Below are 13,012 nucleotides of genomic sequence, written 5' to 3' on the forward strand. Positions count from 1 at the left end.
AGAGCAAAGAGTTAAGCCTTTCTTTCAGGTCTTTTGCTTCTTCAGTTAATTAATTAGATTGAAATTTCAACTTCAGGCTGCTCTGCTGGTCTCTAGCTAGTGCTGTCACCTAAAATCCTGCCCGCCACACACGTGCTTTTGACAGCAAGAGCTTCTCAAAAGCCTCTCCACATCTCTATTCCAGGAATAATGCAAGGAAAGGGCCGATACCTGTGAAAGCTGAGTGCCGAAGCTCTCTCTGTCCACCGCTTCAAAAGAATAACTACCCTCAGTCTGCCTTTATTTTGTGTTATAGCTCTTCTTTTTCAATGAAAAGTCCCTGCTCTCTATTCATTATAAAGAATAAAGAGCTTTTCAAGTGTGAGTTGCTAAACCCAGAAGGGAGCAGAGCTATTTTTAAGAGGGTTTCAACTCTGAGCTGTTACACCAGGCCAGCCTGCCAGCAGCGGAGGTCTTCCAGGGAGGCCGAAGGCAATCGCAGCCTCTCTTCAGGAGGGGATATTTAGGAAGGAAGCTCCTGGGGCAGAAACATTCTAGCTCTCTGGCCCACAGATAGCTCCGGTGCCTTCATACCTGGCTCCTCTAGGCAGAACCTCGCAAGGGGGTCGGGGGAGTATTTTTTATTCTCACCCATTCGAGGTTTGCCTGCTGCCTTAGGTTTCTCACATCTACTTCCTCCAAATAGGAAACAATCTGCTTGATTCTCATCCGGGAGCACAGGGAGGAGGGGGGCCGCCTTTATGTCCTCTCCTATCTTCGTCAAGCCATATGCAACTGGCAGCCACCACGCTTCTCTCTGTGGGAAGAGGATAATCAGAGCTGGATTCCCGAATGAAAGGAGGAACATGCAGAGTCGCCTGCCTCTCGTCCAACCGTAGTGGCATCCTTGTGGCCTGGCTCAGTCCAGACGCTTCTGAAGTCTGTGCATTTAGGGGTAAGGATGGACTCTCAGATTCAGAGTGAGAGGACCTGGGTTCAAGTCTCACCTCTCTGTGCCTCCGTTCCCTTAGGGTAAAATGAGGACAATAGTACCATCCTTTCAGAGGTGCTGTGGGGAGGATTACCATCCTCTCCTGGGTGTGGAAAGGTCTGTCAACCTGCAGTGTCACATGCATGTTAATCTTTGACCTGAGGGCTGGGGAGCTATGCACTCTAATTTCAAGACCAGAAGTAGTGCTGCTGGATGACAGAGGGGATTGTGACAATTTGATAGAAACTATTCATGATGCGGGAGGATTGAGATTATGTTTTCTATCCTCTCCTCGCATTAAGCTTCTCTGCCAGAGAAAAAGGATGGGTAATTAAAACTATTCTATTGTTTTGACCACTTTCGGGAGTAAAAGACATGCATATAAACTAAAATGGTGCGAGGAAACAAAAATGATCAACTAATTTCATACGAAGGATTGCTAAAGGAAATAGAGAAACTTATTTGATTATAATATATCTTGTACCATAGAGGTACAGAGCTTACAGAGATATACGTCAGTAAAAAAAATTTTTAAGAAAAAATAATAGCCAGGAAAAACATAGGCAAAGTAGGATGATTAGACCCAAGGGAAAAGATAGTGCACATGTATGCAGGTGATAAGGTTATACTGTTCTAAAGATGGGGCAACCAATTAGGCTCTGAGCTTCCAGGAGGCCAAAGCAAAAAGGGAAATATGATGTTACCAAATTTATATCTTTCATGAGGAACCCCCTACTGCTACCAATTCCTCATCCTTTTTTTATCATAAGACTCATAAGCATGGATATTTAGCTTGAGGAAGAGAATACATAGGGAGTTTCATTATGGCCTTCTTCAAGTATTTGATGGGCTGCCAAGTACAAAAAGGAAAGATTGCTTTGGGTAATTCCAGACTGCAAAACTAGAATCAATGAGTGTAAGTTAAGGGGAACAGATTTGGGTTAAAAATAAAGAACTTTCTAACAATTAGAGTTATCCATAAATGGAATGAGCTGTCTGGCAAAGAAGTGAGCTCCCTGTTACTGGAAGTGATCAAACAGAGGCTGGCTAACCATCTGTTAAGGATAAAAAGGATTTGTGCATAATGAGGGAATTATGCAACAACATAATACAAGGCTCTTCATAACAGTCTTATTTATAATAGTAGGAAAGAAAAATAGAATCAACCTAAATGTCCAACAATAGGGGATTAGCTAAATTATTTATGGTACTCTCGTATGATTTACTTTTTACAGATTTTACAGATGTTAAAAATCAGTAAAATAATGAGATGGGAAATGCTTATAATCTACTACTAAGTGGAAAAAAGCAGGCAACTAAAAGAGCATATACATTGATACCATTTGTAGAGAAGATTTGTGTATGGAAAAATAACACTAAAGAGTGTGTACATGAACTCGTTCATTGTGATTATCATTAGTGTTTGAATTATGGGTGATCTTCCTCTTCTGGGCCTTTCAAGGTTTTCCAAGTTTTCTACTTTGAGCACTTACCACTTATGTAATTAGAAAAAAAGAAAAGGTAAAAAGAAAAAAAAATTCCCGAAGAGTCTCTTATTAGCTAGTAGTTTAAACTATATGATCCCTATAGTTTTTCAGACCTAAGGTTCTATGATTTTTATTTTAAATTTAGGTTGATTTTTTTCCCCTATAATATAACTTGTTTTTGAAAAAATTTTAATCAAATGTAAATACCTCCTCACCAAAATATTGGCTTAAATTATGAAGTTTCTCTGTAATCTAATGCATCTGATTGCTCTGGCTATTTTCATCTGAAGTCTCCTTTGGAAATATATGGGATATAAATTTTAAAGTCTGCACAGCAGAGTAGAGGAGCTTAAGAATTGGAATCAGACACCACTGGATCTCAAATTTTGGCTCCAATACACACCAGCCCTAGTTTCCTCAATTTTAATACGGGATAAAAATAATAGCTAAGATTTGTAGAAGATTCATTTTGTGCCAGGCACCATTTAAGTGTTTTACATGCAACGGAATCCTCAAAACAATCCTCTGAGATGACTTCTATTCTCCTTATTTTTCAGATGATAAAACTAAAGAACAGAGAATTTCAGTATCTTGCCAAGATCAGATGGCTAGAAAGTGATGGAGTAAAAATTCAACCTCAGGCAGTCCACCCTTAGGATCTATAGTGTTAACCACTATACTATACTACCTTATAGAGTTACGGAAGGATTAATTCAATTAACATAAGTATAGTGCCCAGCAGAAAAGTGGACAGTCAGTTTGTTAGATTTCCCTTTAAACTTTTCCATAGCTATTTGGCCCCGGAAAGACTTTTGATTATCTTCCCCAAGACTACACTCAATCAACACACCGGGGGAATGTGGCTCTGTGGTTGGTAGTCTCCCAACGAGTTCGTTATCGATGGCGCTCGTGACAAACTCAGGGATATTAGAAATTGTATTCCACAGGACTCCATTCTGGGAATGATTCTTTAATATTTCATCAATGATTTACATGGATAAAACAGAAAATAAGCTCCTAAAGCTGACAGATGATACATGCTGTTAGCAGATGACACCCATCGTCAGTTAGGAAGGCTAGCATCCAGGACAGGATTAGAATTCCAAATGGTCTGGCAAGATGGAGAAGAGGTGGAGGCAAAAAGAATGAACTTCATTAGCAACTAGCAGAGAGTAATCTGTTTATTAAGAGAAAAAACATACACCAGCATAGCAAGGGCAGTGACTAACAATGAATGATTGTTGCTGGAAAGAGTTAATGGTTAAAGTTGCTCACAAGCTGGAAATGAGACAGAAAGTCAAGAATGACTCTGGAAATGGGCTGAAAAAATAAGAATATCTTGGGGTGAATCAATTTCCCATTACATACTATATTATAAAAACTCTTTTTTGAGTGCTGTGTTTTGTTCCTCAGTATTGTTCTGGACATCTTGGAAAAGGCACGCAGAGGGCAAAGGAAATCTTCATGATTGCAAAATACAACTGAGAGGATAATGAAGGAACTGAGAACTTTTCATTGAAGAAGACAAGTCAATTGCTGACAATTCATTTAAGAATTGTTTACTGAGCACCATCTATGTGCCAGCCTTTGTGCTGGGTGCTGGGAGACAAAGAGGATCAAGACTTGGTTTCTGCCCCTAAGAAGCACAGAGACGAGAGGATAATCACTTTGAAGTTACTGTTATTTAGAACTCTGATGTTTGTGTCATTCTGGGCTAACTCCTATGCCTCTCTTTCTTTTATATCCTCTTCCTTCCCTTTCCTCATTTCCTCTTCTTTCCTCTTTTCCTTTCCTTCCCTAGACTTTAGGTCTGTAATTGGAGCCCCCTAGTATGGCAGGTTAGCCAAGTGTGTTCAATGGAGTCCCATCTGAGACTTTGCCAAGATACAAAGCCCCTCTCTTCTTACATTTTAAGGGATTTCTGTAAACTCATCTTTTATCCTCCACATACTCCACTAAAATTTCAGGCAATGAAGCAAGACTGGGAGAGAGAAAAGTAGGTTCCCAGATGCTAAATAGATCAGTTTGGCTAGAGAGAATGCTAGAGTAGATATATTATGAATTTTATAATATTAAGGAATTTGAACTTTTTCTTGTTGATGACAGAAAGTCAATGGAAGTTTGTGAGAAAGGAAGTGACAGGATCAATTTAGGGTTTTAGGAAGATTAACCTTATTGTGGTAGACAGAATGGGTTGTTAGGGGGCAGACAGGAGGCAGGAATCCATTAGAAGATGGTTATTAAGCTATAAAAAATAAGGACCAGAATTAGGCAGCAGAGTTAGAATAAGCAGAAGATATGTGGAGTGAGAGACACTGGAAAGGAAAAATCAATAAGATTTGGTGCCTAAGTAAATACAAGCATCCAAGGAGAGAGAGGAATTAGAAACAACCCATAGGTGGTAGACAAGGAGTTTGGGAAATGAAAATACCATTGACCAAAACGGAGTAGTGGGGAGGTGAAGGTGGTTTGTGGTGAGGCGATCATGATGGGTTCAGGGCTAGACAGCTGGTCTTTGTGTTGATGGAATATATAAATAAAAGCCAACAGGGAGCTGGGAATAGGTTTCCTAGGAGATCATCCTCTCCGAGGTAATAGTGTGTTTTGGACACCTCCACCTGTATATCCCACTGACACATCACACTCTGCATGCCTAAAACTAAACTCTACTGTCATTCACAAACACAAAGCTTAATTTGTGTTCCTCTTCAAGGTTAATCATGCTTTTAAACCTCCAGGCTACCAAACTCAGTGTCATCTCTCACCTTTCCTGCTCCCACAAGCAACTTGTCACTAAAACAATTGATTCTAAGAGCAGTATATGTTGTGTATCAATTCCTATTGCCACAAATTAATATTTGCAGGATTTGTTCCTTTAGCTATCATAGTCTTACGACAGATTTTCTTGCCACACAAGTCTGTATTTTTCCACCGCTTACAGAATGAAATTCAAAGTCTTCCAGGAATGAACATACCTGTCTAGCCTAATCACTGAGAATATCTATACGTCCCCAACCTGAAAAGCCCCACCAGCTTCCTTGTCTTTCTTTAATGATGCCAGGCATTTCTATGCCTGGGGTGCCTCTATGGATGCTGTTCCATTATTTTGGAATAACTTTTTCCACTTAAGGAGAATATCTTTCAAGTTCTGAGTCACATGCTAGTGCCATTGTGAGAGCTTCTCTGACCTCCCATTGCTTGTCTCTCTTCCCTCACGCTGCTTTTTCTGAAAGCAAGAGCCTGAACCAGGGAGGTGGGAATAGACATGGGAAGAAGCAAAGGATGTGATAAAAATCTAAGCAAAAGATTGTGGGGAAGAGAGACCCAGAGAAGGGAGAGGTTAAAGATAAAATGGCAGTCTTGGCCAGCCCTGGTTGACTGGGGAGAATTACAGCATACAAAAAAAAGAGTAATTTGGCTTTGAGCATGTTTGGGTGGAGATACTAGCATTGAACCCAAATTGAGCTGATAATTGAAAAGCCTTATAGAAATGAAAAGTGTGGCCGGCACTAGAGAAAAATATTGGGAAATTATATGCAAAGAGATGATACTAAATGCAGGGGGAATAGAAGAATAGAGGATTTCCAGAGAAGAGTCTGTTAGAGAGAAGGTTGGTCTGAGGACAGAGCTATAAACATGTGACTGCTTTCTAAGATGAGAGGAGCAAGTCCAACTAGCAAAAGAGCCAGACGAAGACTGGCCACCAAGTGAAATTACCTATTTTAATTTCCCTAAAAGGTAATTTTTTTTATTTTTAAATTTTTATGGGAAACTTTTAATTTCTGAGATGTTGTGCTTCTGACTTGAGGAAACTACTGATTCTCTGCTCAAATTGGAATCTTTTTGCTTACAAATCTTGATAATTAGCATGTGAAAATCAATCATTTTTCTTTCAAAAGAGATATTCCATTCTTATATGCAGGTATCTAACCAAAACCAATAACAACTAAATATTAAGCTAAAGAATTTAAAGAGAAGTGGGTTAATAGGGGCTGTTTTTCACGTGATCTGATAACATATTGGGGGTGGGGTGGGAGGTTGGCATAAGATGTGTTAAAATGGATTCAATTTGACCAAATCACAGCTTTTGAAAGAACTTCTTTTTAGCACAAGGATTGTTGTTTTTAGAGGAATTTATTGAAATAAAGATATTATAAAAATACATTCTTGTTGTAAAAATAATCCAAACAATCCACAAATATAGAAGTCAATATGAAAGCTCCACCACAGTAAACAATTTGGCATCTACCCTCTTAGACTTTTCAGAATACATACACAATCATGTATGCCTGTATCTTTTCTATACGTCACTTGCCCAACTTCCATTATCTCATTTCCCCTGAAAATAACAAGCTATAGCAATTAACAAGTTCATTAATAAAGGTGACATTTGTACAACACCTTGACACACATTACATTTCACATGAGTTATATCCTGGATCCTCACTCTGATGTTCAGAAGTAGGCAGTGTGAGATTGTTGGTGTCATTTTATAGACGGTGTCATTTTATAGACAATGTCATTTTTCCAAAGTCTCAAAGCTACTTGTGCTGAAGCAGTTGCAACTAGACTTGGGTCCTCCATACCAAACAAGTTTATTTCCTACATCACAGTGTTTCCCACAGGGGAGTTCCACAGCCAGGTCTCCCCAGCCTCAGCTAAGTGTCCTACAGAGTATGTCCACTCAAAATTTGGATTAGGATACAATTTTGAACATCAGCATGCAGTTGCCTAGTAGTTTTCTTTAGATGGAAAAAGGATGGCCTTCCTGGCTTGATCTGCCAAGTATCTGGATCACCTTTTGAAATGATGACAATGGAGGGTACAATGAACACTCTACAGGACCCCAAACTCATGTCTCTATATGTAATCCAGCTAATAAATAATGCTGGAAATGGACAACATGCTGTTAAAAAAAACAAGAAAGAAGGTCCGAAATGGAGTCACTTAGGCTAAGCCCCGCATCACCAAACTGAGTCTCAATTACAGCTTTGGTTCTCCCAAAAATGGAATCTTAAACCAGTCAGTCAGGAATCCCCTGATCAACACTGGTTAGGTTATCTGCCTGATAGACCCTTGCCATCCCCTAAAGGAGAGTAACCTTGCAATAGCCAACCCACTTTTTTGCCTAGTAAAAAGGGTCCACTCCCTTCTGCCTATAGAAGTCTTTCATTTTGTACAGCTCCTTGGAGGTCTTTTCTATCTGCTGCCCAATTTGAATTGATTTTTGCTCAAACAATCTCTCAAAATTTTTAATATGCCTCAGTTTATCTTTTAGCAATTGTAATGAACGGAAATTTGGGGGAGAGGTGCAAGATGTAGTGTAGTGGAAAGAGCACTACTATATTTCACTCCTGAGAAACATCTCCCCAACACACACACATTTTAATACTTGGAAATAGGCACTCACCTTACAAATCCATGGGTCTTTGATTTAGTGAAGACCAGTACATGGAGATTCATTAAAAGTAGATTCTTGGACAGCTAATCGTTGACAAAGGAACTAAGAACATACAATGGAGAAAGGAAAGTCTCTTCAATAAATGGTTTTGGGAGAACTGGACAGCCACATGCAAGAATGAAAGTAAACCATTATCTTTTGCCATACACAAAAATTAACTCAAAATGGATCAAAGACTTGAAAGTAAGACCTGAAACCATAAAACTCCTAGAAGAAAATATAGTCAGTACATTCTTTGACATCGGTCTTAGAAGGATCTTTTCAAATACCATGTCTACTCCGGCAAGGGAAACAAAAGAAAAAATTAGCAAGTGGTACTTCATCAGACTTCTGTAAGGCAAAGGGAACCAGGAACAAAATGAAAAGACAACCCACCTACTGGGAGAAAATGTTTGCAAATCATGTATCTGACAAGGGGTTAATGTCCAAAATATATAAAAAACTCACACAAGTCAACAACAAAAAAACCAAACAACCCGATCAAAAAATGGCCGGAGGATATGAACAGACATTTTTCCAAAGAAGATATACAGATGGCCAATAGGCATATGAAAAGATGTTCAACATCACTAATCATCAGGGAAATGTAAATCAAAACTACACTAAGATATCACCTTACACCTGTTAGAATGGCTATAATCACCAAGACAAAACACAACAAATGTTGGAAAGGATGTAAAGAAAGCGAACCCTCATACACTGCTGGTGGGAATGCAAACTGGTGCAGCCACTATGGAAAACAATATGGTGATTTCTCAAAAAATTAAAAATAGAATACCATACGACCCAGCTATCCCACTAAGGCTTATCTATCCAAAGAACTTGAAATCAATAATTCAAAGAGACTTATGCACTCCAATGTTCATTGGAGCATTATTCACAATAGTCAAGAAGGAGAAGCAACCCAACTGGCCAGAGATTGATGATTGGATAAAGAAGATGTGGCATATATATGTGTGTGTGTGTGTGTGTGTTTGTATGTATATGTGTGTATATATATATATATACATATATATATATACACACAATGGAATACTACTCAGCTATAAAAAAAGACAAAATCATTCCATTTGCAACAACATGGATGGAACTTGAGGGTATTTTGTTAAGTGAAATAAGTCAGACAGAGAAATACAAACCCCGTATGATTTCACTCATATGTGGAAGATAAGCTAACACATGGACAAAGAACAGCTTAGTGGTTACCTAAGGGGTTAACCTTGGGGAAGGGGTTATGGGGGTGGGCATACGGGGTGAAGGGGCACACTTATATGGTGACTGACAAACAATAATGTACAAGTGAAATTTCACAATGTTATTATGAAAGAATTATGGAAACTATTATGACCTCAATAAAATAAAATTTAAATTAAAAAAAAACCCACACACAAAGACTAGATTCTTGTCTAAACTCTTACATTTCCCCATCTTGGGCAGGTCATTTAACCTCCCAGTGTTGTGAACATGAGGTGACATATATGAGGCTCACTACAGGCTACAAGAGGTGTCTTAATAATAACTAACATTTATTGAGGGTTTACTCTGTTCCAGTTACTGTTCTTAGTGCATTGAGAGGATTTTCTCATTTAATCCTCACAGTGAACTTCTTAGGAAAGTCCTATAAATATCCCAGTTTTATAGATGAGCAAAGTGAGATTTAGAAGTTCAAATGAATATAGCTATAGGTCAAAAACTGGTAAGTGGCAAAGCTGGGAGCTGAATACGGTAGTACAAGGCCAGAAGCTCCCCAACTAACCTCAATACCATTGACCTACTTGCTCCCTATGATTTCAGATCATTGTCATTTTATGTTCTTTCTTCCTGTTCCATTCCTCTACAGGTTTACTAGTTGATTTGATTTATTATCAACTCAGATGCCTTCAGGATTATAAACGTGGAGCTGGTGAGGGATGGCAAACATTAAGAATGGTAAACAATATGATTCTCAGCCTGTACACACACACAGGCGCACACACACCACACCACACTGACCTTTGGAGTACCTTTTGCACAGTGGCAATAACACCTTACCATAAAATATCATATTTATTGCCAATAAATAACACATCAAATTAAACAAAACAAAAAAAAAAGAAAAGAAAACAAACCTTGGACTGACTCTTTAAAAAGTAAAGCAAATTAAATGTATTAGAAATCCTTCCAATGGTCAAAAAAATGTGTTGACTTCAGCTATCAGTTTGGGAACCTGTGTTGTCTCCAAGTAATAATATATATTCCGGATGTATTACAGCAATACCCGCAAAAACTTCAATAAAGCTAAAGGAGATGCTGAAGAGGAGGAGAAGGTAGCCCAGAATGGATCTGTAACTTCCCAGGAAGGATGTCTCCAAAATGACATTTTTATTGAACGCTTCCTATCAAATACTAGGTACTTTCCCTTGTCTCATGTGCCTTTACCTCCCGTCATTTCTGTGGAGGAGAGTTAGAGGGTCCCATTTTACAGATTACCCAATTAAGGTTCTAAGGAGGGAGTAGCTTTTCTAGTACACTCACCTAGGGGCAGAGGTGGGTGTATCATGAAGCCAATGAAGACCCTCAGTTGTTCTTTCCAAAGCCCTGAATCTGACTTTATTCATAGTTTTGTGTTCTCTTTATTAAAGAGCATCCTCCAAATTGCTCATGCTTTCCCAAACCCGGATCCATGCCTGCATGGGAATCAAAAGCCTGCGATAAGAGCCGCCTTGAGCAAGTCAACCTCTGACTCCAGCTTTCTCTTGGGTGAAGAGAACACCACAAACGCCAGGATCTCTGGCCAGCTCCCGGACTGTGGAACTTTATACATCCTTCGTTTCTCCTGGTGGCCTTCCCCGTAAATTTAACGTTTATCTCTCCACCATGCAGAGATGCTTGGAGGGCAATGTGGAGTATATTTTTACAGCTTTGGTTTTTCTTTTAATTGTGAAGTTGTCACTAGCCTGCAGGAAATGCGATGCCAAAAGGAAGGGGAGTGGATCCCTTCCAGACCTCTACAACTTTCAGATTATACTAAACCAGGAGCAAAAACCCTCTTTAGCATTTGAAAGGGAAGGCAATTGTATTACTAAACCTCACTCAACCGCCTCCAGACTTTACTCAGCCAGAGAACAAAGGGAGAAAAGCAAACATCACTTCACACCCTTATTCAGGGGAGGTTAAAAGAGACCTCCCACTATACAAAAGTCCTCTAAAGGTCAGTTTGGGAGTGTATTGAGGAGGAAGGCACTGGCCAGGGAACAAAATGTTTACCGTCACTCTTGGGCAGGCTGCTTCTGTTTTCCTTTCAGCACGTGCATGGGATACATCTGTCAGAATTGGACATTTTCATCCCCGATTAGCTTGCTGGTGGTCAAATTATACTTCCTTGGCCCTCTTCAGTCTTTTTCAGATTCTTGATTCCAGTTGCACTAAGAAAGCAGGGCCACCCTGAGCCAAGACAACTCCCTGGTGATGATTGTTCATTTATATTCATCAAGTCAACAGGTAATCATTGAACGGGTAACAAGCACTATACTAGGCGCTGGAAGGATGGAACAATGTGAGAGCTGAGGCTGTAGTCTTAGAGCTTCAATTCAATGGGAGAAGAATGACATTAAACAATGAAACACACACTTCATTATTTAAGTACAACAGTGATAAATATTTGAAGGAGCACACTGTGCCAAGAGAGCTTAACATGAGAGTGGCCGACTTCACATGGGCTGTAAGAGAGGGGCTTTCTTTCAGGAACGGAAGGAGTAGGAGTTAGCTGTGAGCCAGGGCAGTTGAGATGTTGCTGGGTGGGGGTGGGAGCAGCAGGCAAAAACTCTCTGACTGGGAAAAAATATGGCCTGGCACAGGAATTGGAAGAAGACTAACGTGGCTGGAGCCTAGAGGGCAGAATGGGGCTGGAGACTAGGCAGGAGGGGAACTTCCACAGGGCTTTGTATTCTGCAGGCTTTTGCTTTCTATCTCCAAAGCAATGGGGAGCTAGTTATGGGATTTAATGAGGGAAGTAATTTAGGAGGGTTGCAATGTAGAGAGAGAGTTTTAGGGGGCAAGAGACTAATGCAGGGGGACCAGTTAACAAGCTCTGTCAAAAGTCAAGATGAGAAGTTCTCGAATTTTAATGAGTTGCCTGGGGATCCTGTTAGAAATGCAGATTCTGATTCAGGAGGTCTGGGGTGGGGCCAGAGATTCTGCATTTATTACCCAAGAGTTGTGTACTGACTTGTTAGTGATTTCAAATCTGTATTTTGAAAGCTTGTTTTGGGCAAAGCTGTTTGTGGTTTGAACTTGTTTTGGATAACTAGTTTTGATGAAGTTTGACCAGCAACTCAAGAGCATTCGGTCTGGGCAAGGCTACTCTTTGCTGATCTAAATAGCTCTCCGAAGATCTGGAGACACTTGCTCCTGGTGTGGCCATGCTACTCTTGGTCAGCACTGGTGTTAAACAATGCAGCAGTCTCAGGAAGAGATGGGACATCTGTTCCTGCCTTGGCGAGGCTACTCCTCGTAGGCAGTGGCACAAGCTGTGTAACCATCCCTGGAGTAATAACTTTCAGAGAAGCCCACCTTGCCTGCCAACACTGGCACCATTGCCCACCAGCTATGTGCCCCAGGAGTGAAGGACCTAAGCTAGCCGCTGATAAGCCCAGCTTTTGGTTGGAAAGGTTGATGCTACTGAGAACCAACTCGTAGAAAGGTACACCTCAACTCAGTTTGGACTTTACTTCTTTCATCCCCCTTTGCCTGGAACAGTAGTGTAATTAATTTATCATTGGTTTGGAGTATGTTATTTTTTATTGACTTATTAAGAGACATTATCCTGTATGCCACTGGCTTGTGAAAAAATTATAACTAGAAATTATAATTCCTGTAGCAAGCTTGTGTTAAATAAATTATTGGCAAAGACAACCTTGGTTTCTGAGCATAATTTGCCCTGAACAAAACACCACATAGCCATGCTGCTGGTCCACACCACAAATGCTTTAGTCACAGAGCTTTAGAGCAAGGTGTTTGCAATGGAGATGAAGAATAGCAGACAAATTTGAGAGCTGTTGTGTGGGAAGTCTCACAGGTCTCTGATCTTGGCAACTCGGTGAAAAGGGGTGGTGT

General features: G+C 40.0%; 1 long non-coding RNA gene across 3 annotated transcripts in view; it reads left to right on the forward strand.

Annotated features, from left to right (window-relative positions):
- The window catches only part of LOC103566740 (uncharacterized), a 40,282-nt gene extending 33,663 nt beyond the window's left edge, over window positions 1-6,619 (forward strand). Inside the window, exons 4-5 of one of the 3 annotated variants that reach the window (XR_011528364.1) lie at window positions 686-934; window positions 3,871-6,619. This is a non-coding gene — a long non-coding RNA (uncharacterized lncRNA). Of the gene's footprint in view, window positions 1-685; window positions 2,367-3,014 lie in introns of those variants that run through there. The other 2 variants (XR_011528366.1, XR_011528365.1) reach the window with 2 other exon arrangements.
- The last annotated feature ends 6,393 nt before the right edge of the window (window positions 6,620-13,012 follow it).

The sequence above is a fragment of the Equus przewalskii genome, chromosome 17, assembly GCF_037783145.1.
Source record: "Equus przewalskii isolate Varuska chromosome 17, EquPr2, whole genome shotgun sequence".
Lineage (NCBI taxonomy): Eukaryota > Metazoa > Chordata > Mammalia > Perissodactyla > Equidae > Equus > Equus przewalskii.